Source organism: Pteropus vampyrus, unplaced genomic scaffold (genome assembly GCF_000151845.1).
Source record: "Pteropus vampyrus isolate Shadow unplaced genomic scaffold, Pvam_2.0 Scaffold77, whole genome shotgun sequence".
Taxonomy (NCBI): domain Eukaryota; kingdom Metazoa; phylum Chordata; class Mammalia; order Chiroptera; family Pteropodidae; genus Pteropus; species Pteropus vampyrus.
Window position 1 is genome coordinate 6,068,837 of NW_011888858.1, and position 26,905 is coordinate 6,095,741.

The window sequence follows — 26,905 nt, forward strand, 5'->3', positions numbered from 1 at the left end:
GTATTCAAAGTATTAAGATTCTGAAATTTTACACTTCTCAAATTTTGATTTTAAAATATTCTTATTTTATGAAATAATTGAGAGAATAGAGGGTTTATTTATATTTATTTTTATACCTTTATTTTTCAAAGTAAAAAGTTGTTAAGCCTATGTCAGTTCCTGAAATTTTTTTGCAATTTTCACTAGTCCATGAAATTAAAAAGTCTGGGAACTAGTGGTCTAGAATAGTTGATATGATAGATTTATAATAAAATATTAATTAGAACACTCATGAAATAGTTAGATTTTCACATTGTAAATTAACCTTATTGTTTTCAGTCTTGCTCATTCAACTCAATTTTACATGCATTTATTGAAAGGCTTCAGTATAGCAGGCATCGTCCTAAATGATGCTGATGTAAAGATGCATAAATATGGCCTTTGCTGTTGAGAGCAAACCAGTTTAGTGCAGGAGACAGAAAAAAACCCCACTTCTTTCTTCAATGTGATACCTGTAATTAGAATAATAGATGTATGTAACAGAGAAATAATTAAGTCAGGAAATGGGGTTCAATCAAAGAAGTCTTCACGTTTCTGTTGGGGTTTAATAGACAGAAATGAGACTGTTCTAGGTGAATATGGACTGGATGGCTGTTCTGCCCAAAGGGAACCACATGCCCAAGTGCATTATGACTTGAAAAATCAGGATCGTTGATACTGACAGAGCAGCCAATGGAGTGGCCAGAGAAGAAATCTGAGAGGTAACCTAGAGTCAGATTATAAAGGAACTTGTATATTTTGTGGAGATACTTGGACTATATTCAATATATGCCTAGAGAATCTTTGAAGGGTTTCAAGTAGGAGAGAATTGGAAATCTTTCTGAAAATATATTAGTATTTCCTTTCTGCCTCTGTAAGTAGAATAGCAACAGGAAAAGAAGAAGACCAAATATGGGTGGATTGACTTTATAAAAGAAGCCATAGCCATGAGTCTACAGGAGATGAGCAGGGCTTTTGGGGACAGGATATTGTGAACATCACTCATTCATAGAGTTGTCAGGAGTCAGAGCCAACTCAACAGCCCTTATACGAGTAGAGTACTGAACATAATTGAATCTTTTGCTGATTGAAGATTTTTCAATTATATTCTCAATGAATATCAGTTCTCATTTTACAAAGAAACACATTAGGCCTCTTCTATAGAAACCCAGAAAATATTTCTTGAAATTTCTTTATGAAATCAAATTACTATGAACATATTTTCTCTTAATATGTCTCATTCTTGTTAATATCAATAAAGGGCTAATGGAAGAGATTTGGGTTAACAGCTTCTAATAATTGGATTTTTCTTAATTTTACTGTAGAAAATCGCTGGTTAGTAGATGGGATCCACCCAAGTGCTGGGTGAGAGGTAAAATTGTGCCACTTATATATAGAATATGGAGATTCATTATATTCTCTGGAGAATGGAGATATATTTATCATTCCTTTCCCTATTTTTACTCAACACATAATAGTTACTAAATAAATGTATGGTGAATTGAAAATAATTGTCAATATAAATGGTAACAATTTTTTTGAGAAAAACTACTGATTTAACTGGTAGTTCTTTGATTTGATTTACCTTTGTATATAAACAGGGAGAATAAGTGATCACAATGTTTTTTACCCTTTAAATGAATTTAATAAATATCTATACAAGGATGTTAAAAAGCTTTAGTCACATTTGCACAATGGTGAAAGTTTTTAAAGAATGGGGATTTGGCTTAGAGATGGGAAATGAAAGTAGAAGATAAAATACCTCTGAAGGGGAAAGTGCAAACTGTAAATTTCTTCATGGTTGGAACTGAGACTGTGTTCAGTAACATTGAACATTCTTAAGAATGATCTGTATATTGGAAGCTCCAGGTTTGCAGATTTTCTAAATTATTCTTCAATGTGAAATACCAATAGGAGTATTAGTGCCAGGAGGCTGGGTGTGTGAACTAAAAAGTGATAAATAATCCTATTGTGGGCAATATGAAATAAGAAATCATATAAATTATTGGTAATGATCTCAGCGTGATTGGTTAAGTGTAAGGAAGAAAATCTAAAGGTTACTGTAGACTGTCCTTTGGAGTTATGAACCCAATATGCTGGTGTAACAAAACAATCTGGATGTCATATAGAGCAGGTGTTTTACAAAGAACTCGAAGTCATCACCTAGACCTTGAATAAAAACTTGCAGTTGTATACACGTATGAAACTTTATTTCAAGATCATACTAGATATTAGAATATAGAATATTCTTATTTTGATTATATTCTAATATAGAATGTCAGAACCCAGAAGCAGCCTCAAAGCTTGAGAGTTGTAAATCAAGAGAAAACCAGGAGTATTACTTTACCTTGGCTGTAGGGGAAAAAAAGGCAACCACCAAAAAAAGCAAACAAACGGAATAGGCTGAAAATAGGGATTTAGTTATAGACACTTAATGAGATATATCTGTGAAGGCCATATGACTATAGTCCAGATATTTCCTTGTCTCTTGACTCCACTAGAAACACCTAAACAACCTACAATGTTTTTCTTTTCTCATTCTTTGATATTAATGGATATCCCTGGGAGATTTTTCACCTGTACTCACCTAGAAGTCCCATCGACTACCGATGCTTATTCCCCTTTTTCTGGCGCTTAACTCCCTTTTTAGGGTACTGCTGAGCGCTGCCACTTTCTTGGCACTGGTGGGTTCAGCTGGGCGATCACCGCAAATGCATTAAATATCCTGAGGTTTAAAGTTTTAAACTTCACTGTAAAACTTAAACGTTTTCCCCTAACATTCTTAAATGGGTACCAAACCACTAACTGTACCCAATTTTAGTAGTCACAAACCTTTCGGTTCTTAACGCATATCCCAACAGACTGCCACAAAATTCTCTTTTCATGCGTGAGGTTTTGCTGCAGGGTTAAGCTTCCGGGGCTAGGCTTCTTTTCCTCGAGGAATAGACTCCTGGTACCCTCTCGGGCTCAACCTGGGCTCCCTTTGCTACAACTCTAGCAAGGGGGACAGACGTCGTCGACCTGAGGTTGGCATGAGGGGAATCATCTATTCAGTTTTTTCAGAAGAGTAATAGCACTCGTGACAAACGCCAAGACAACACAGAGGACGTGAATTAAATGGAACTTTTAATGGAAATTATTTAAATGATTTCTTAAAGGAACGACTGAGAGAAAAACAAGGACACCTCCAGATTTGCTTATAGCTTTGTTAAAGCTCTTCGGGGTAGCGACATGCCAGTGGAATCGATGGTAGGAGTGGACACCGAGTGAAAACTTGTTAAGTAAATCTCAGGAGGAGTTAGAATTTCAGGTATTCTAACTCATTTTAACCACTCCATTCACTGGATGAGATTCCAGATCCAGATATAATACACATCTGGAGAAGCTTTTGAATTTTTTTCTTTTCCCTTTCCGGCTATTTCCAATACAGACTGTGATTTTTGTCCACGACCCTTACCAGCATTTAAAAGGAAAGGCACTTAGAAGGCAAAGTAGGAAGGAATTTGCGGGTATATTTCTCGCATCCGTAAAGGGAGAGCGATAATGGGTAAGGGGCGTGCAGACTAACTCCTACCTTGCCCAATCAGGTGCACAGGAAGATGTCCTTTTACCAATAAAAATAAAGTTCGCTTTCCGAAGGCGGGAGGATGAGCCTTGACTGCCAGTTCTCCAAAGCAATGATAGAGTAGAGGACTGAGAGTGATTAGAGGCATAACCAACCCGGGAAAAGGGGCGGGATAAAGGGAGTGGGTGGGGTAACTTTGAACGGCGACTGGCCTGGCCAGTGGAGTGCGAGGATTGCTGTTCCTGTTATATTGTTTCTCGCCAATCAGAAAGGCGAGGGAGTGGGCGGGGCGGAGAAGGGGTGGGAAGAACTCGCAGCACAGCCGAGCGCCCGTCGGGCTCCGGGGGAGAGGGAGAAATCCGGTTAAAATCAGAGTCGGAGGGAGGTTTAACCACAGGCCGGTTCCGATCGGATTATTCCTTAAAGGGGACGCGCCATTGTCAAGAGAACGGAGCCTTGGGCCCGAGGGCGGGGACCAGCGACGCCAGAGGAGGAGGCAGCTACACTTGGACTGGGGACTACTGGTAGGTGTTGCCTGGGGAAAGGCGCTTCATTTCACTTTCTCTTCCAGCCCTGGGGCAGGCACCCTGATGCCCACCGACCGGCAGTCCCAGCCCTGGAGGGAGACGAGGTCGCCGGCCCTCGCCCGGCTGTCCCTCCTTATTGGGGCCGAGGGAGAGGTGGGCCAGGATGGCTGGCAAGCAGCGCCGCGCGGGCCAAGACTCTTAACGGACACTAAATCGCGGCGCAGCCCCCGCTTTAACCGAAAACCCGCCGGAGCGGCAGCGGGTCCTCGGGGGATCGCCGCGCGCCTTGCTCCCCCGCGCACCCGGCTCCCTTCGTGCGCGCCGCTTCCTTGCGCGCCCCCTTCCCTTGGCGCGCCCGCCTCCCCTCGCGCGCCGGGCTCTCCTAGCGCGCCCTGTTCGGCTCGCGCGCGCCGCCGCCTCGCGGACTCCCGGGAGCCGCCCGGCGGGGAGGAAGGCGGTGGCTGCGAGGAGGGAGGTCGGCCGCCCCAGCTTCGCCGCCCCGGCGGTGAAAGGAGGGTGGAGGAGCAACCTTGGGGAGGCACCTGGCGGCCCCAGGCGGAAGGGGTGCTGGGGACCCGTGGAGCGTGCGGAATCGCCTGCCCGGCATTGTCCTTCTTTTCTTTTGCTCTCATCTCTCCGCCCACTGCTCGCGGTCGTGGGGAGGGGTGCGGATGCGGGCGCTGTGCCCGCGTGGCTTCGGGCTGGCCGCGCACCCCCAGACCCGGAGCCGGAGTCGGCCCCACCGACGCAGCAGCCACCGCCCGAGGGCTGTCCAGGCCTGCTGAGTGTCTGCTGCTCTCAGTCCGCACCCGCGCAGGCTGCCTGGGCGCTGAGCTCTTCTTTGCAACTTTTCTTTGCGGATCGATGGAAGTTGTGTCTTCTGGGCGGCAGGTTCTTTGGGCATAAGCTCGTTTCCTGTGTTTCGCCGAGGCTGAATTCTAGGACGAAGTGGTTCTTGATTGCTGTCGGTCTTTCCTTCCATTCCAGTTTCGTTTCTCGACACATAAAATCTCCTCTTTCTTAGATTTGCAATTACATGGGAGCATTAAACTCTCTCAGGTCAACATAATTTGAAAAGAAAAAAAGTGGGCGGGGTGCTGGTGAGAGCAAGAGCTCCACGTAGAGCCAAATTTGCCTTAACCTTTGAACTGTGGAAAGTATTAATTACCTCGACTAACTGGCGGAGGTTCTTTTAGAAGGAGAAGGGAAAAAAGAAAACCAGGTTACTAGAGTCTATGAGATTAGGGAAAAATGACTTGATAGAAATAAAGTTCGTTTTGCAAAATACTGTTTTGCCTAGCAAATATCTTCCGTAAAGTTAATTACTGCTGAACTCATAGCCGTTACCATTAGTAACAGTAACTTTTACTATGGATAAAATAACTATAAGAGGTTTTCTTCATCTTGAGCATTATCGCTACAGTATACCTGTCAATACTTGCTAAAAAAATCATATTTAGAAGTAGTACATACCTTGTGAGAGACCTTACTTAGAAAAGAAATGTTTTTGTAAACATTCATTTTTGACAGTTTCTTCTTGTGCAATACTTTGTACTTTTATGTGCAAGTTATAACCCCATAAACAAAGTAACAGTAGATGTGTTATTCTGTGGTCTTTTTTGCTACTCATTAAAAATATCATTCCATCCTGTCTTATTTTCTATTCTGAGTTATTTGGTAAAATTACTTCTGTAGAAGAGTGAATTTTGTCAGAACACTTGGCCTAGTGTTTTGTTTTTTTTTTTTTAAGCAATACTAACTACTTCCTAAAGTGTTCATTGATTAACTCACTGTTTAGTAACTTTCTCAGTGATGGGGAACATTATAAGCTCAATAACAAATGAGAAACTATACTTGGGAAATTGAAAACTAATTTTAGATAATGTCTGAGAGTCACTTTATTCTTCCCACAGAGTTTAGGAAATTTATAAAACATGATCTTTTGTAAGTAATCTTTAAAAAAAAGTTTTTTTTAAATTATAGTTGACCTAGAATATTATATCACTTTCAGGTATATAACAGTGATTAGACATTTATATAACTTACAGTGTTATCACCCCCATAAGACTAGTACCCACCCGACACCATACGTAGTTATTACGTTATTATTGACTATATTTCCTATGCTATTGTAATCTTGATAGTACCTGACATTGTTACACCTAATCTCCACCCCTCCCCTCTTTAATCCTCTTCTGTGATAAGGATGTCAGGCAAAACCTGCAGGCATAATCTTCCTTTCTATTTCATAATAGAAAGTAGAAGATTAAAATAAATTTCTAAATTTATATCTTTGTTTACTTACCAGCTTATTTAAACAATAGAGAAGAGAATTTCTGAACTTTTAAAAGCACATAAAAAGAAAACATTCAGAAAGAATTACCTTTGAAATATCTAGGTTATGTTTCCTGGAAAACATATTTTTCCTGTAAGCTTTTCTCATTGTTTTTTTAAACACATTGTCTTATATATACACATTGCCAAGACGTTTCTTGAGCTCTGAGTTGTCCCTTGAGATCGTTGGGAACTAGAACTCTTCCATTTCTGTGCAAATTCACTGTCACCCCTACCTTTCTAGTGCCCAATTAATGGATTGTCTTAGGTCTTTGTGACAGAAAAAGAATATTCTCTAGAGGCTGCTTGAGAGACTTATTTTTATTTTTTACTAAACACCTTTCTAAATGAGTTACACCAAAGAACAGCAATTGGTTCAGTATCTAGGGGAAGATATATTAACCTTTTCGTCCTGTGTAGAAAAAGGTGATTTAATTATTTATAATATCTGTTCCACAGATCTTTTGTGATGATGATAGCTTATTGTCACAATTATTAGAAGTGGGTTTAATTTGTCACTATCTATTGAATACCCATTTCAGGAATATTATAGGAAGATAAAATAGAAATGAATCATAGTCATTACTCTCAAAAATAGACAGTTTAATGGGAAGATGCAAAGTTATTATCCATAGGAAAAAGATAGTGTGTATCTCGGTGCAGTAACAGGTGCAAAGTAATGACAACACAGGATTCATACTAAAATAGTAAAGGAATAGTGGGATAGTAGAAGAAACCTAGGTGAGGTGGCAAAGTTTTCATTGCTTTATATAGCAAATTTTATAATATATTTTTAATGAATTTTAAAAAATAAAGTATGTTTGGTGGTTGGCTGGTTGTATGTTCTCTACCTGAACTATTTTTATCTATAAAATATTTTTTGGGGTACAGAGCATGTGCTTGAATTTCAATTATTGTTACCCAGTCATTCATCTAACCCAGCTCAAATGTCACCTTGTCTGCAAGCTCTTCTGTTCTAATTGTGACTGCTCTTTCCTCTTGCTCTTGTAAAACTCTTTTACAGTATAAGTCATGCTCTGACTTACAGTATGGTTATGTGTCTATGTCTTCATTATATTGTAGACTTTGGTAAAAACCATTAACAAAAGTTAGAGGCCTCCCCACCTTTTTTTACTGTTGCCTAAAGTACTTGAGCAGTTTTATTAGGCCACTAGAATTCTGTAAAACCATAAGCTATAAAAAAGTTCAAAATTTTGAGAGGGACAAATGGGAGGAAAGTGCTTAAAGGAAGAAAATCATTATTTTCCTTACTACCAAAGTATCATATGCTCATTGAAAAATATTAATATGACAAATGTATAATTTAGAAATTATACATTAATTAAAAATACATAACACTGCCTTTATCACATAACTATTGGTAATGGTTTGGTATTTATTCTAGATTTTTTTCCCCTTTATTGCTTTTAGAGAGGAATGCTTTAAACTGTCATACTTGAAAATTTTAATTAGTAAGTCGCGTTTACTGGGAATGGAGAAAGGAAATCAATTTCTATACACTTATTTATTATTTTTTCAGGCTCAGTAATTTCTATTCTACCTTTTCTTGAGCTATAAGGCCACCACCAGTATGTGCGCATTCAAAACATAGAATTCATAATCATTTCAAAAATTGATCAAAATCCGTATCCTTGAACAGTTTATTTGCCTTTACCCTAAAATACATTTGGAGTATATAGTCTAAGCTTAATCTCTCTCTTCTCATTTCTTGATTTCTCTCATTTCTAGAGAGCATTAAACAACTTTGAAACTGCCAACAGGCACTTCTAGTAGCCAGAGAAGGAATGCACAGAAACTTTAACTCTACCTTACTCACAAAAAAGGGAACTACAATTTAGGCTGATGAAGTAGGTGATAGGATTCTATTGTTTAAGTGCTTCACCCACCCAGAGGGGAAAAGGGGTTTCCAAAGATCCTAAATAGACAGCTCAGCCACTGGCAGTCAGTTGGCCTAATTAACTGAGAAATCTCCATTCATTCAGCAAATTTTTATTGAGTATTGTACCTACTTTGTGCACCAAGCTAGGCATTGAAGGTAAGATCAAGTCCATCTCTACCGTATGTTATGAACTCCTCTGAGTAGGATTCTTAGCGTGGTACATGGGGATTAAAGGCAGGGAAAACAAAGTGCAAGCTTAAGTGAATTTATTATTCACTCTGGTTTATTGTTCTGTATAGCTTCTTCCAAAGTATCCTAGCACACAAATTGTCTACAGGAGGTGGGTTGGGGCCCATGGAACCTATTAAATGTTTTTTAATGCTGCTATTCCTATGTGGCATATTTCTGGAATTCCACATTGGTGTGTCTTTCCTTACACCCTACAGGGATTATTCATTTCACAGACTGCTGTTATGAGACTACATCTCTCTTCCAGCACAGGGGTCTCCAACTCCCCAGGCCACGGACCCTACAGTGGCCTGTTAGGAACTGGGCTGTCCAGCAAGAGGTGAGCGGACCAGTGAGGAAGCTTCATCTGTATTTGCAGCTGCTCCCCAGCACTAGCATCACCACTTCAGCTCCACCTCAGATCATCAGGCATTAGATTCTCATAGGAGCACCTGTCCCTGGTACTAAAAAGTTTGGAGACTGTAGTTCTAGCAGATAATTCATATTTTGCTGATTGAGTCGTAATACAATCTTTTAAACTCAAAATATTATAATAGATGCCTTTATCAAGGTTTTTTAGTGTTATAAAAATAATTATTTTGAAAAATCACTTGTATTAAAATATAGAATGAAGTATTTCTAACTTTTACAAAATGGATCCCTCCACCCTGCCATGCCTGTTGCCCATTCTGTGTATTTGTGGGGAAAGAATTGGATTGTTAAGAAAGGAACCTTGTAGGACTGTCAGTGATGGGGTGAAACAGGCCTGGAAGACTGACAGAGAGGTACATCCCATGGAGTTTGACCATAATGCAGCAATTATGAATTTGTCATGTTTTGTGCAGAGTTAAAGTAAAATAACAGCTTTGTTGAGATATTAGTTACATACCATACAACTCATCTATTTAAAGTGTACAATTCAGTGGTTTTTAGTATATTCCAGAGTTGTGCACCACCTCCACAGTCAATTCTAGAACTTTTTCATCACCTTCTCAATCTCCCGCCCTAGCCCTAGGCAACCACTAATCTACATTCCATCTCTATACATTTGCTGCTCTAGACATTTCATATAGAGAAAAATAACATTTTAGTAAATGTGCATTCCTGTATAAATTGGTCCCTCTCAATGTGTAAATCTTAGGACTGGAGAGGGTTCTTGTATAATGTGTGTAGCTCCAAGTTTAAAAAGATTTTCTTTAAAAATTTATCTAAATCCTTATTCTACATAAGCTTGGACAGTAATGAGAAAAGAAATTCCCCCTCCCCCACGGACCCCCCCCCTCGCCCTGAGAAAACCATAAGACTTCTTTTGGTGACACTTCTTTATATTTGTTTAATTATTTGGCGACTTTTTCAAGTAAACAATTTGTGTTTCAAGTTCTGCTTGCTGGACTTAAAGAACAGTACTTGAGTTGAAAATAGTAAGTTATAATTATTGCTGAATATAATGTGATGTTTACCTTATTGGTTCAAAATGTTGTACTTGTGCAGCTCACCATTTATTTGATCAAAAATAGTGCTTCCTTGGTTGAATGTGGTGGACCTTTATTTGCCCCCACACAATGCTGGTGACCTTATAGGCACTTAATAAGTGCTTATTGATTGCCTGATCACTATAGCCATTTTTATCAGCTCTACTAGTCCGTATTTTCCTTCTTGTAATAATAAGGGTAGCTAAATTTATTGTTTACTAAGTAGTGTGATAAGTACTTTATATGTACTATCTTTTAAGGTAAAACTTTGCAATTTATTGTTGAGAATTTTCTGTAATTATCTCCATTGATTGTAGTTTTGCAGGCTTCTGATAATTATTTTGATTGGCCATTTTTGATCAAATATAAGACATTTTGATACTGCCACTTTCTCCATCTTTCTAGGAGATGTCAACATAAGATTTTCACCAACTACATCTTGCAATTGGATGACAGCAATTGTAAGATGCATCTCTATTTCAGAGCATCCATACTTCAGAGTGGTTAAAGTTTTTTTTTTTTTTAAAGAGTGTCTGGGAATCTGATGAGAAAGGGGTATTAGTTTGTTTACTTACTGCAGTGCAGTCTCATATTTTAGTTCATAAAATATTTGCACGTATGCTTTGTTGCCTGAATGGATTTCAGCATAATATTTCAATTTCTCAGGATTCCATGTTTTTATTTTGTTCTGTTTTATTTTTTTGTTATGTTTATTTCATGGTAACATTCAGATGTGATATAATTCAGTTCAATACTTAATGCTGGAATGGTTATTTAAATGCAGTCTTCAGTTTTGTTCCCCATTATTTAAGATGGATTATGCTGTCTATAATACTGGTAAAAAAATATTACTTTGCTGGTTCCATTTATGTGTCTTGGGTATCAGTGAAATCATAACAGTTTTTTTAGGGAAGAACTTCCAGCATTACTCTTCTCAGTCAGTAGTATACAGACCACCATATTTTGTTCATTTGTTGAGAAAACCATTTCTTTCTGAATTGTGTCTGGTTTGGGGGGTTGATTTGCTTATGATTTTACTATTAGCTGTTTGTATCTCTTTGCTTTTATCACACCTGCCTGTAGAAGTTTCCTTATCTTTCTAATTTGATATTTTCAGTGCTCCATGAGAATAGCACCCATTATCACATTTGTTGAATAGTGGATTAAAAATGTTAAAAGGCTCTGGGTGGGAAACTAAAAGACTTCCTGTGCATGGATCTTTAGTGCTACGACCTTGTTATGTTGGTTATTGCTTTTTACTGCTTAGAGGATTTTTCCTCCTTCCCGGTTTTTTTTTTTTTTTTGACTGTTTCAGGTAGGCAGACTGTTTCTGGGTAGGAGAAGGTGGTAAAACGGTTGTGTAATTACCCTGTAGATGTCGTTAACTTTTCCTGAACAGTAGACTTCTTTAAATTCTGTCTTATTAGGTCTAACTCAAGTGGATGGGGAATAATTAATTGAGTGGATGGAAAATAATTCTTTTTCAGATATCTTGATATTCTGTTTCTTTTAAGACCCATCACAACCCCAAGCGTGTACACCAGGATACTTGTTGTAAAACAGACCTAATGTAATTCTATGCATAGAAATCAGAGGCCTTAAAGAACTGTGAGGATGCACGTAGATTGGCCATTTGTGCCTGTTATCTAGATATTTATATTTAAACTGGATCTTTCGGTAATCTTTTTTCTTTGAGGTAAAATTATCTTCATTGATGTCATTTCCTATGTTTGTGTTGATGATAACTTAGAACTATGGCTTGTATTTACTATTCTTGGCCATATTAAACCCTTAGTATGCTTTGAGTTAATGCTTGTTAGAGTTTTAGTCATAGATTTCTTTATGGTTGTTTCAGAACTCATAGAGTTGCGGAACTCATAGAGTCATGTTTTTAAAGCTAGAATGGCTTTGGGAATCATCTAATACAGCTCTTACATTTTGTAGATGAGAGATTGTGACTTATTTAAACTGTGGACAGAATTGATTTCTTTTTGATTCTCAGTCCAGTGTTTTTCCTATTCTAGTAAAAATAAGGGATAGATAGAATCTTAGACTTTTGTAGCCTCTGTAACAGAGGCCTGCAGAAATTTTGTTACACCCAGCAGTATGAGAAATTGTGTCCTCATTCCTAATATGTATAAGTTTATTGTAAACTGTATACTACATGTTATGTACGTAATAAGACATTAACAGAAAATAATGAGATGAAGATGAAAAACATTTTAAAGTGCATTATTTCTATGTTCTTTATTCCACCTAAAATAGTAATTTTAAAAATAAGTATTATTGAATGTCGTTGCTTAAAAAAAAACTTTTAATTTTGAAATTATAGATTCTGGGTGTTGTAAAAATAGTAAAGGGAGTCCTGTACAACCTTCATTCAGCATCCCCTAGTTTAAATAGCTTATGTAACATAACATATGAATAACAACATTAAACCAGGAAACTGACATTGGCACGATACTATTAAGTACCCATATTCAGATTTCACAGTTTTTAATGCACTCATTCATGTGTATGCGTGTGTATAGTTCTGTGCAATTTGATAACATTTCATGTGTAGATTCATTTAACTACCACCACAATCCAGATACAGTACTGTTCCATCACTGCCAAGAAACTTACTCATGTACCTCAAGGTCCCCTTCTTCCCTACCCTCCTCATCCCTATTTCCTGGCAACCACTAATTTGTTCTCCATCTGTAAAATTGTGTAATTTTAGAATGTTACATAAATGGAATCATACTATATGTAACATTTGAAATTGACTCTTTTCCCTCAGCACAATGCTGTAGAGAACCAAGTTGTCCTATGTATTAGTAGTTCATTTCTTCTTATTGCTGAGTAGTACTTATTGTATGGATGTACCATAGGACACAGTTAACTATTCACCTGTTGAAGAACATATGAGTTGTTTCCAGTTTTTGGCTGTTATGAATAAAACTGCTGTGAACATTTGTGTGTAGGTTTTTGTGTGGCCAAAAGTTTTCATTTTTCTGCGATAAATGCCCAAGAGTACAATTGCTGGGTTATATTGTAAGCATGTTTAGTTTTAGAAGAAACTGCCAGGCTATTTTCCAGAGTGGTTGTATATTCCTGCTGGAAATGTATGAAAGATCTAGTTTTTCCATATGCTTGCCAGAATTTGGTATTTTTACTATTTTAAAAATATTCGTCATTCTGATAGTTGTATAGTGATACCTCTGTGTTTTTAATTTGCCTTTCCCTAATGGGCAAATTAATTGTTTCCCTAATGAGCAAATTGGATTATTTTTCATTGTTGTTTTGAGAGTTTTTTACATATTTTAGATAAAAGTCATCTGTCAGATAGGTGGTTGGCAGAACTTCCTGTCTGTAGCTTGTCTTTTCATCCTCATAACAGGGTCTTTAACACAGCAAAAAAGTTTCAAGTTTTTATGTACTGCATTTAATAATTTTTTTCTTTGATGAATTTTACTTTTAGTGTCATGTGTGTGGAGTCTTCACCTAGTCTTAGGTCTCAAATATTTTTTCCCTATGTTTTTTCCTAAAATTTTTGTAGTTTTGTTTTATATTTTATAAGATAATCACTTTTTTACCTTACAATTTTTGATAAAGCACTATCGTTAGTGCTTTTATTTTCTTGTTGCTTGCTCGTATTTTGCTTTGCTGATATTATATTTTATCTGTTTTTCTTTGCAAAAATCTTTCAAAAATCCATTCGTGAGTGATATGATTCTAATGAGATCTGCAAATATACTTAATTGGGCCTGTGTAACTTGCAGGATGTTGCGGTATGTTGAAAATGAACAAACAAGTGAGGACATCACAAATGATTCTCCAGGATGTGAAACTATCACCTTTCCTTTAGGAGACTTTTACCTACTGTAATTCATTGTCACAAACAGAAACCTTTCTGAGTATTTTAAGATAGAACAGATTTAATATGGGGTATTAGGTTCTTATAGAATTGTTAGCAGGGCCTAACAGCAGGTTTTAGGGTGGCAATACAGAGGTCACGCACAAGGGGAGCTTTGAGGGCACCCCTGGATATGCTGGAATCCAGAGTTTGTGCCATCTCTGCTGCACTTGTCTCCAGACACCCCGGAAACTGCAGGACAGACTCATAGTTGCAATCCAGGATTAGGAAGTCTAATCAAGGAGTCTCTGCTGCTGCTACTACCGTCACATTGCTTCTTGTAACCCAGGAGGCTGGAGAATGAACACTGGAATGATGTGGACAAAACTTGTAGTTTCACAGTTGTGCTTGCCACTAAAACAACTAAATGTGCTCTTCAAATTGCCCATAGGTAGACCGTAGGTCAAGTGAGCCGATCTGTGGTATCTAGCATACTTCATATCAGTGCCACAAGACTGAAGCAGCCTGACACAGGACCCAGAGAGGGTGCTGGTGTCAGTTTCACCTACTGAATATTAGTAAAGCTCAAATTTTGAATTTAAGATTACACGTATGTATATGAGTTTCTAGTATTTTCTTCGTACCCTATTAGCTTGATCAACCTTCCTCTGAAGGGTACATGTACTCCACTTTGAACATAATACATTTTGAATGACTTAGTAGTAGGAACATAGGAAATATGATCTTCCCTCCCAAATATTTAAAATTTATCTTAATACATTCCAATTTCTGAAACCGTATCTTTCATTTTATAAATATATACAAGTATAAAATGTTACTGTTTTGGGAAACACTCATTAAATTCAGTCAACATTATTCTTCCCTTACTCTCGGGAACTGAACCTTCTAACACGTGTATTTTTCCTAACTTTCCCTGGAGTATAATGTAAAAGAGGTGGGATTTCTCCTAGAACTGTACTGTGGTGCCAGAGACTCTACAGCCAGCAGTCATCACTACTTTGGTATCTAATTGTCAAAAATAAAGTGTGGCTTGTTTTATTGCATAGTTTGGATTTTATTCCTGGGTACAGCAAATTTTGGCACAGAACCAAAATTGAGACATACAGATATCCTTGCAAAGACTGGTTTTATATGGTCTGTGTTGGCAATCAATTGAAAATCCAATAAAATAAGTTGTATGAAAAGTTTTGAGTATGTATTCATGTGCATTTTCCTAGTGAGAGGTCTGTGGGTTCATCAGGTTCTCGAGGCAAAGGCCATAGCCAGGAAAGGCTAAAAATGGCTCTAGAGTTGCAAATTTAATCAAGACTTGTCAACCATCTAACACCGAGGCTTCAGCCATCAATCACAGATGCCTTCCCTGATCTTTATTCTGTGTCTCTAGTCTTTTCAGGACATACAAAGAAAATTATTGTTACCCAAGTGTTTAAGGAAGGGCCAAGGAACATCATGAGTTCATTAGTAGATGAGAAGAGATACCTGGAGATCATTTAGATCAAACCCCAATAATCATTTTTTTAAAACAAGATACTTTCCCATATGGTTGATGGGATCCTGAATAATAATGGGTTATATGTGTCAAGACATATTAAAATATTGATAATTTCTAATCCAATATATTACACGTTGGGGAATTTATCTGAGTGCTTGAAATAGTTTAAAAATAATTTATATGTTCAAATCTGGAACCTAAAGTTGTACAATTTAGGAAGAAATCTATAAATTTCAATTCTGTAATTCATCCAAAATTGTTAAGAGGATCAAAAATACATAAATGCATTGGATTTTCAAATCCAATATGTTACCTTTTCATGTAATTTTAGCCTTGTTTCTTAACATAGGACCTCTTCTCATACACTAAAACCTGAATGGAATGTAGCATGGTGTGTAGAGGTTTAAAAACCTTTCTTTAAACAGAATCATGCGCAGAGATCTGAACTATAAAGTGATGAAAGGGAGATGATATTGGTTGAATTAGGTGGCAAGAAATGTACTTTTGTACATTTCCCTTCATCCCAACACACACACACACACACACACACACACACACACACATGTGCGCGCGCGCGCGCATGCAGATAGAAAAAAGAGTAGGGAGGGCTTTAGAAGTAGGCCAGTGGAGGATGTGCTATCTGAATCCCGGTTCTACTGGTTCAGTTCCACAAACATAATGGTATTGTCTATACGCCTGGCTGGTTAAGTTATGTAACGTCTCTAAAAGTTCCATGGGTAGCCTCAGATTCCTCATGTATAAAATGAGTAAAAGGCGATTTTCCTGAGTTGTTAAAAGGATTAAATAAAAAGAAAACATAAAATAGTGCTTGTGTCAGACAGAATAATGGCTTCCCCAAGATGCCCACATCTTAATCCTTGGAGCGTGTGAATCTTGTATTACACAACAAAAGGGAATGTAGGTTTCAGATGGAATTAAGGCTGCTCATGAGCTAAAGTTACAATAGGGAGAGTATCCTGGATTATTTGGTGAGCCTAATATAATCACAAGGGTCTTTAAAAGAAGAAGCGGGAGGCAGAAAAGTCAGAACCAGAGAGATGGCTTTATGAGAAGAAATCAGCCTGCCACGGCTGGCTTTGAAGATAGAAGGGGCCATGAGCCAAGAAATATGGGTAGCCTCTGTAAACCCATAAAGGCAAGAAAATGGATTCTCCTTAGAGCTTCCAGAAAGGAAGGCAGCTGTGCCAACGCTTTGATTTTATTCCAGTTAAGACCTATTTTAGACTTCTGACTTTCAGAACTGTAAGATAATAAATTTGTGTTGTTTTAAGCCACTAAGTTTGTGGTAGTTTGTCTCCACAGCAACAGGAAACCGATACAGTACTTAACTGAATACATATTAGGAGCTAAACAAACATTTTCTTTTTCTCAACACAGTCTGCTGAATTAAACCCGTGTCTAGTTCAACATATCTCTATACCTAGTTTTCCCCTTTCAGAAAGAAAGATGTCCATTGCTTCTCTTCACTTGAGCCCCAGAATATTATTCTTTCCACATTTTTCTTCATCTCCTGTGTTTTCATTTTTTTCCTACCCTTTGTCCGCTACCTCACACTATGCACAGAGCTACCTCATCTCGGGGAACTCCCTGCTTGACCCTGCTTTCCCTTTTAGTTGTTACCACATGACAATCACCTTGCAGAACCAGAAGATTCTAAAGTGTCTTCAGATTTGTCAGATAATTTTCACTTTAATTCTTTATAGGTTTATAAATATAAGAAAAATATATGAATTACCTTTTCATAAGCCCTATACTATATTTGTCGTGATGAAGTTAGAAAGTAATGAGAGTCTCTTCTCCACAGGGCCCTACTGTAAACAGTGAATTATCAAACAGTTAACTAGCAATAAATACCAAGCATCAGATGACTGAGTGTCAAAGTGAGTCGTAGAGATAGTAGTCAGTATCATGAAAGGGCAAAGCAGAGAGAGGCTATTTTAAACTGGAACAACCTGTGAAGGCTTTGTAAAAGATTTTTGAGCTAGGAATATGCTCTTAAAGGAAATAGGGGAATTGGTTTCAATAAAATAATCTGTTATTAGAAACACAAAACTTCTTAAGGTTTACTAGTTTATTATTATTTTTTTGTGAACACATGGGGAAAACTTTTCCTGTTGAACTTTATATGGTTGAGGAGAGATTCGTAGAATTTAAAAAAACTTATCGACTTAAATTACAGTAAGTTGACAACACATTTATCTTGATAATCTGAAGTATAACACATGGGATGCCTTTATTCTGTGTCGCTTTGAGTACTATAATTGCTTTTTCATTGTGTTATATTTTAATGTTATAAAAATGTCAAAATAAGATTTGAAACCTATATGATCTAATCTGAGTTAATTGTGTTTTATGTGCTAAAAATATTGATGTTGTCCAGACTACACCTGAAGTATTGTGTTGAATTCTGGATGTCACATTTGAAAATGAGCCAGAAAACAAAGTAACAAGTGTTGGGGAGGATATGGAGAAGTCAGAACCCTTTGATGTTGCTGATAGGAGTGTACAATGTTGCAGCTGCTGTGGAAAACAATTGACAGCTCCTCAAACAGTTAAACCTAGAATTACAATATGACACAAATATTTCATTTTTACGTATGTACCCAAAAGAATTGAAAAGAGGTATTCAAAGAAATACTTGTACATGAGTATTCCTAGCAGTACTTAACATAGCAGTTCACATTAGTCAAAAGGTAGAAACAATCCAAAAGTACATCGACTGATGAATGGCTAACCAAAACATGGTATATCCATACAATGGAATATTATTAAGCCATTAAAATGAACGAAGTACTGATAAATGCTACAAAGTGCATGAATCTCAAAAACTTCATACTAAATGAAGGAAGCTGGACACACAAGATCACATATTGTATGATTCCATTGATATGAAATATCCAGGACAGGTAATTCCATAGTGACATAGTTTAGTGGTTGCCAGGGGCATGAGGAATGGAGAGTGACTGCTTAATGGGTATAGGTTTCCTTTTGGGGTGATGAAAATGTTTTGGAACTAGAAAGAAGGGTCGAAAATATACTAAATGCCATTGGATTGTACACTTAAAAATGGTTCATTTTATATCATGTGGATTTTACCTTAAATAAAAACATCAGTACATTAAATCAATTGAATAGTATTGGGAATCCAGTAATAAACCCTGTGATCCTTCCTTCCTTCCTTCCCTCCCTCCCTCCCTCGCTCCCTCCCTCCCTCCCTCCTTCCTTCCTTCCTTCCCTTTCCTTTTTTTTTTTTTTTTTTTTTGACAAAGGAGCCAAGATAGTTTGATAGGGAAAGAACTGTCCTTTCAGACACCTGGATATCCACATGCAAAAGAAAGAATTTGAACTGCTTCCTCCCAGCATCCACAAAAATTAACAAAATGGATCAGAGACCTAAATGGAACAGCTAAAATTACAAAAGTCTTAGAAAAAAATATGAATAAATCTTAGTGACCTTGGGGGGTCAGGCAAAGCCTTCTTAGATATGACACTAAACAGCACAAGTAACAAACGATAAAATTGATAAATTGGATCATCAGAATTAAAAACTTGTGCCTCAAGGGACACCATCAAGAAAATGAAAAAACAACCCATAAAATGAGAGAAAATATTTGCAAGTCGTATCTAATAAGGGACTTTTATCTAGGATATATAAAGAACTCTTACAGTTCAACAATAAAAAGACAAATAACTTAATTAAAAATGATAAATTAGTGAGTTTTATGGTATGTGAGTTTCATCTCATTAAAAATTGTTAAAAATGGTCAAGAGATTTGTAGTTTTACAGGATTCAAAATTCAAATCCTATACTTTTCCCTGCTTCTCTTTTTCTCTTGCCCTCCCCGCCCCCCATCCTCCCAGCTTCTATCAACTGTACCTTTTATACTGACAGGTTGAAAGCATTTGCATTCTCTTCTGGAACTTCACTGAAGTCTTTGGTGCTTTGTTTTTATGTTGGTCCTATGTTTTTTATGTTTTTTAATTATTGTGCAAATATTCATAGCTGAGTGGAGTAGTGAGTTGTGGTTCCATTTCCTTCTCTACATCCCAGTGTCATGACCCCATGCCAGTAGAAGAATGATGTTCCCGGGATCAAAGATGAATGGATTCTCTTCTGTAATCCATTAATTGCTCAAAGTCTTGTCATTTTTTTTTCACACTTGAACCATGACTTTCTTGAATAGCTTTTTTGCTTTTCATGGTATATCATTTTGGTTGTTATTTGGCAGCATTTTACAGAATATCCAACCACAGGGGACATACCTGACCTTTCTCTTATTGCCAGTGGCTGCTGTAGCTCCAAGCACCTTTTTTCTCACTTAATTACACACAGGAAGAAGGGAATAGAATGGATGCTTCTTCTTTTGGATCTTTCTCATTTGAAAACATTTTTGAAAAAATTTTAAACATATAAAAAAGTTGTGAGAATAGTAATGTGAATGCTTATCTTAATTTCACTTAGAGTCATCACATAACCATTTTGCTATATTTGTCTTTTTCTTTCTTGATCTTTGTCTGTATATCTAGATCTAAAGAAAATTGCAGAGATCATGAGTCTATAACCTTAAACAGTTCACCACATGTCACCTAAGAAAAAGACTCTCTCATGTGATCATGGAACTGATTAACTTCAGGAAATTTAACATTTTTAATTGTCACATGTTGAGTTCTCTGGAGAGGCAGTTGCTGAGCCAGAATTAGGATTGCGCAAAATTAAAAGAAAAATGTAAGATTGGGCAGGTGGAGTTGTCCAGTTGTGATGGCGCCCTGTCTGCCAGCACAAGGAGCAGATCTGGAGCCAAGATTGTCCATTAGAGCAGCGGTCCCTGCCCAACCTTTTTGGCACCAGGAACTGGTGCTCTTATGAGAATCTAATGCCTGAGGATCTGAGGTGAAGCTGAGGCAGTGATGCTAGCTCTGGGGAGCGGCTGCAGATACAGATGAAGCTTCGCTCATTTGCCTGGCACTCACCTCCTGCAGTGCCGCCCGGTTCCTAAAAGGCCACGGACCAGTACCAGTAATGTGGGGTTGGGGACTCCTGCATTAGAGGAATTACTTGTTAGACAGAAATTGCTTTGCGTGTACCTTTTCTCAGGTGTGGCATGGGAGCTCTCTAGGTAATAGTGAGACCCTCTCTTGAAAGCTGAAGCCAACTCTGTTGAAGCTAACAGCTTGTCCATACTCTTCACACCTGGTAGTGAGCCTTTTGGATGTGAGTGGTGCATCTACATGCCTACCATAATATTAGAATCTAATATACAGTTCATATTCAAGTTTGCCAGTTGCCCAATAACGCCCTTTATAGCAATGCTCCCCCAACCCAGTGCTAGATCTCTTATAACAACTCGAATCTCTTTTTTTTCATCCTGCAGGAAAGTCTTTCAAGAATTTCCCCAGATAACTTTTCTGTATGTCTCATTGGCCTGAACTGAATCTCTTGTCCACAATAGGATGGACGCAGTTGCTCAGGCCAATGGCTGGGAAAGGAGAATAGCATTTCTAGGCTTAGTTTAGACCTGTGGTGATTTATCCCATGGTCTTGGGGAGCTGTTACCTTCTCTAATCATGTGCTTCTTACCTTGTACTTTAAAAAAGTAGAAAAAAAATAAGTTCCTTTAGTAAGGAATAAGGGAAGAAAAGTGTGGGCGGACTATAAGCAGCATTCTGGAGTTACATATCTTTTTCTGTTGCGAAAAGAGTCATAGGCATTCCTGTCGTTAAGCCAGCTTCTTAGTCTTTCTTTTGAACAGAATCCATTCCTTTCTTCCTTTCATGGAGCTCACTAATTTTCTGTTTTAATAGGATGAATTATTGTCTAGTCCTGTTGCACAGCTGCCATCCTGGGACTTTTTTCATTTTACTCTTGGATCATTTCCACTGTATCTTGTGTTCTCACATCTACTTTATTAGGTTTTGATCCTTGTTTGCTAGAGATCCTCAAGTAATATGTTCTTACATGTCTGAAAATGTTTTTATTCTGTCTTCTCACTTGGTTGAAGATTTGGATAGAAGAGTTTAGGTCAAAATCATTTTGCTCTGGAAAAATTTTTGAGATATTGCTCTGTCTTCTACATTTGAGAGTTTCTGATCTTAGTCAAGATTCTTCTTGTTTTTTCCTCAAATCATTTATAATCTTTGGTTGTTGTTAAATTTCACAGGATTTGTTTAGATGTGTTTTCTTCATGGAACAAAGAGTTCTTTGCTTTCTTTCATCTGTCACCTGGCTCCCTATCTTATTTTATATCTGTACTTTATTACCGATCTCACTTCTTTTATTCTGGGTGATTTTTAACATCGATGTGGATAGTTTATCCAATACCCTTGACAATACCTTTGGCAGACACTGCACCTGTTAGTCATTCCTCTCCTTCCTTGTTAACAGCAGTCCGCTTTTGTTCAGGTATTTAGTACTCACGTGCTTCATGGGCTCTCTTCAACCAGCACACAGGAGGCAGTTTGTGAATGTTGTTCAGCCTAGAGTCAATTGTGTTAATTTTAGTCTCCATGACAATGGTTGGTTTAGGCATAGTGACACATAAAGGGAGTCACCTGAGACTTTGGTTTTCGTTAGTTTATGAAGGTATACCCCTTCTTTTGGATGTTGTCATGTGAGCTCATGACTCTTGGAGCTGCTGCAGCCATCTTGAGCTATTGAGGAGAAAGTGAGATGATAAATGACCTTCGACTCAAAATTAACTTGTCTAAAATTGAAATCCTGATATCCAGTCTTCCCTCTCCCCAATTTTTCACTCCATCTTTCCAGTTGCAAAGGCTCAGAATCTTGGCATTATCCTTATCTTTACTCTTTAATATCCCACATTCTATTCATTAGAAGATCCTATAAGCTCTCCTTTAAAATCTTAACTATTTTTTCCCATTTCTATCATTACCATCCTGGTCCAAGCCACTGACATTTCTTACCTGAGTTACTGCAATAGAGCAGTGCTTATCTAGGTAATTTTCTTAGGGCTCACTAGACAGACCTATGGATTGTCAGGCCACATTTAACATCACATTCACTTGAGAGGACCTGGGATAGGTAACAGCTTACTAGCAGGCAAGTGTCAGATGTTCTCTTTGGTGGGGGTACTGGTAGCTGTCTACAAAGAAAAGAGCCAGATCTATTCTGTGTGCCTCTCCTCTCCTTCCAGGTGAAGCTTAGGTGTGGGTAATGAGGCTCCCATGAGTTGGTGTGTAGCTAATCTGGCTCAGGAGTGCCATGTTCCCCAAGAGCCATTGCCTTGTATAAAAACCTATGAGCATAGCTTCCAGGATCCCTGCAAGGTACATGCCCAATTACTGGAGTCACAACACTGAGAGAAGACCTATGTTACGACCACTCAGTGTTGATAGTGCCTCTCAGTCCCAAGCAGTTTACCAGTGGGTCATTTTTACCATATTTTTACCATGTTGCCTAGTAACACAGCTAACATTCTGCCTATATGATTTCCTGGGGAACAGAGCTAGAAGGTTAACTGAATCCAAGAGCAATTTCTCATGCTGAAAGACAAGGGTTTTGCTAACACTCCAGTCACAAATAGCCTCTTACTGAGAGGTCCCTTGTACTCAGCACAGCGGCCAGAGTGATCCTTTCAAATGTATGACAAGCGTATTAGTCCTCTGCACACCCTGCAGTGGCTCCCCAGTTCACTTAAAGTACATTTGTCTACAGGCCCTATGTGAGTTGGTCCCTTATAACTTCTCTGATCCTTTTTGCCTACTACTTTTCCCTTGTTCATCTGCTCTAATTGCCCTTATTCTTGCTCTGATGTGCCAGGCATGTTTTCCCCTTAGGGCCATTGTGTTGGCTCTTCCCCATGGTTGGAACATGCTTACTCCTGACATTCACCCGGCTGACTCTTCAAATCTTTGCTTAAATGTGACCGTTTCAACAAATTGTATTCTGGCTAGGATTTAAAAATTGAAACCCAACTGCGCCCTGCACTTGCTATTCCAAGATTCTTTTCTACTTTTTTCCCCCATAGTGTCTCTAACACTTTCAAATTTTACTTCTTACATATATTGCTTATTGTCTCCACTGATAGCTACAAGAGGGCAGGATTCTTCATCTGTTCATTGATATATCCCAGCTGCCTAGGTCAGTGCCTGACAAATAGTTGAGACTTAGTATTTTTGAATAAATGAGCACATCTTTACCAAAGGCATACTGTGTGCTGAGCACTTAACATATGTTATTTAATCTTCATGAAACCCTCTTGAAATAAATACTTTTACTGTCCCTTTTTTTGTACCCTTTATATACATACATATATATATATATAAGCAAGGGAACAGAAATGTTAAGAAATTTAACTAATGTTGCATAGCTCATAAATAAATCCTGGCAGGCTGACTTTGAAGTCTGGGCTCCTAACAAATATACCGCAGTTAAGCATCTTTCTACATATGTAAGTTTTTACCTGCTTTTGGGTTTTTTGTTTTTTGTTTTTGGTAAATGTGCTTTATTGGGTTAGTGGTAAAGGACATTTTAATGTCATGGCACTACATGTAGCCCAGTTATTTCTTGCATTACCTTTGCTTATGTCTAAAGCATCCATAGATTCATTTGCTCTACGCCCAAAAGTCCTTGAAATTTGGTTCTGTCCAAAACGTCTGTGAGCATATTTGATCCATGTCAAAAGGTCCTTGATATTTGGTCCTGTCAAAAACGTCCATGCTTAGTAAACATTCCTGGGTTCAGATAGCCCATAATGTTTATATATACTTTTGGTTTATAGAATTAATACATAAAAAATACTGTTATGTTTTACTGGTTCAGTAATTGTGTTATGGCCGTATTGCCTATAATAATGTTTCTTTCCTTGGTAGCCTACCTAATGGCACATGAATGGCACATGGGGTTGACATGGACCAGATATCTCTGTGGACGTTTTGGCCAGGACCAAATGTCCACTAATCCATTCATTTTCCAGGGTCCCATCAACCATATGTGAATGTATCCTTTTTAAAAAAATGATTATTGGCGTAATTTACTTGATCCCCATTTGTCTTCTTTAATAATGAGCATTGATGATGTTCCCTAGTACTTCCTTAAATACTTGGATGATAAATTATTTTCTTTTTATGACCCTGGAAAGGAGCCACAGACACAGGGTGGGTCAGGGAAGGTTTCATGGTAAATGGTAATAGAAGGCTCGGTGCTTAATAGTGGGTGAATGTTTAGGTTTAACTTATACCTAAGAATTCTTCATTCTTAATCTTATCTGGGTCATGGCCCCCTTTGAGAATCTGATGAAAACTATGGACCTCTCACTGGAAAAATGGCTATAAACACATACTTTAATTTTTTATTGTATTGTAAATTGCTTTATATCACATACCATGTAAAACCAGTCTTTGCAAAGATTTCTGTAAGTCTCATTTTTGTTTTTGTGTAAAACTATTTGCTGCATCCAGGAACAAAATACAAAATAGTCGAGAAAACAAATTAAATTTTAATTAATTTCAAAAGATAATTTTAATGGGCAGACTGGTTTATGATAAGTTGAAATAGTGGCAATGTCTTTGATATAGCAATACACACATCATTTTTTAATTTCCAAACAATTTTGCCTTTTTGTTTTAATGACAGCCTAAACTAAATACCTGATTTGTAAGATATGTGGAAACTATGTGGAGTTAGAGGCAGATCAGATAAAGCAAGTTTTTCTAATTAAAAAAATTAAAAAAAATCTTTTTATTTCTAATAGATTTAAAAATACTTATTTTTTTTAAAGAGCAGTTTTCAGTTCACAGCAAAATTGAGAGGAAAGAGATTTCCTGTATATCCCCTGCTCCACTTAGGTATAGCCTCTCATTATCAACATCCCCCACCAGAGTGCTGCATTTGTACAATGGATAAACTCATATTGTTACATCACAATCACCCAGCGTTCACTTGTGGTGTACGTTCTGTGGGTTTGGGTAAATGTATATTATGACGTGTGTACATTATTATGGTATCATGCAGAGTATTTTCACTTTCCTAAAACTTTATGTGTTCTACCTGTTCAGTACCCCTCCCTCAACCTCTGGCAGCCACTAGTCTTTTTACTGCCTCCATAGTTTTCCCTTTTCTAGGATGTCAGATATTTGGAATCATATAGTATATAGTTTTTTCAGATTTGTTTCTCTCACTTAGCATTATGTATTTAAGATTCCTTTATGTCTTTTCCCGGCTTGATAGCCCATTTCTTTTTAGCGCTGAATAATATTCCACTATCTGGACGTACCACAGTATTCTCATTCATCTATTGAAAAAACATCTTGGTTGCTTCTAAGTTTTGATAATTACGAATAAAGCTGCCTTAAATACCTTTGTGAAGATTTGGCGGACATGTGTTCAGCTTCCTTGGGCATATACCAAGGAGCACAGTAGCTGGGTCACATAGTAAGAGTATGTTTAGTTTTGTAAGAAACTGCCAAACGGTCTTCCAAAGTGGCGTTACTATGCTGGATTCCCATCAACAGTAAATGAGAGTTCCTATTGCTTCATACCTTCACCAGCATTTGGTGTTTTCAGTGTTCTGGATTTTGGCCATTCTAATAGATGTGTAGTGGCATCTTGTTTTGATTTGCATTTATGTGATGCTTATTTGCGATCTGTATATCTTTTTCATTAGGTGTTTGTTAAGGTCTTGAGCCTATTTTTAATTAGGTTGCTGTTTTCTTATTGTTCAGTTAAGATTTCTTTGTATATTTTAGATGATAATCCTTTATCTCTCAGTCTGTGGATTGTCATCTTGTTCCCTTGATGTTGTCTTTCACAGAGAAGATTTTCATTTTAATGAAGTCCAGCTTCCCAGTTATTTTTTTTTAATGGATTGTGCCTTTCTTATTGTATTTTAAAAGATAGCACCATAGCCTAGGTCATCTAGGTTTTCTGTGTTATCTTCTGGGAGTTTTATAGTTTTGCATTTTTACCTTCAGGTCTGTGATTTATTTTCTGTTAACTTTTGTGAAGAGTGCAAGGTTTATTTCTAGATTCGTGTGTGTGTGTGTGTGTGTGTGTGTGTGTGTGTGTGTGTGTGTGTGTCCAGTTGTTTCAGCCCCACTTCCTGAAAAGACTGTCTTTGTTCCATTTGTTCTTTTGTCAAAGATCAGTTGACTGTATTTATGTAGGTCTGTTTCTGGGCTCCCTATTCTGTTCCACATATCTATTTATTTCTTCTTTCCCCAATACCAGACTGTTTTGATTAATATAGATTAACGTGAGTCTTGAAGTTGGGTGGTATCAGTCTTCCAACTTTGTTCTTGTCCTTCAATATTGTGTTGGCTATTCTGTTTTCTTTTTTTCCTCTTTGTATAAACTTTAGAGTCAGTTTGTTGATATCCACAAAGTAATTTACTGAGATTTTGATTGGGATTACATTGAATTTATAGATTAAATTGGGAAGACCTAACATCTTGACAGTACTGTGTCTTTCCATGAACATGGACTATCTATTTATTTAGTTCTTTGATTTTGTTCACCAAAGTTCTGTAATTTT

At 37.5% G+C, this 26,905-nt stretch overlaps 1 protein-coding gene across 1 annotated transcript in view; it reads left to right on the plus strand.

Moving 5' to 3' along the window:
- The first annotated feature begins 3,886 nt into the window (after positions 1-3,886).
- Positions 3,887-26,905, plus strand: part of FRYL (FRY like transcription coactivator) — a 249,832-nt gene continuing 226,813 nt past the window's right edge. The window contains exon 1 of the mRNA XM_023532134.1: positions 3,887-4,107. The gene's annotated coding sequence lies outside the window, so the exon portion shown is untranslated. The remainder of the gene's footprint in view (positions 4,108-26,905) is intronic.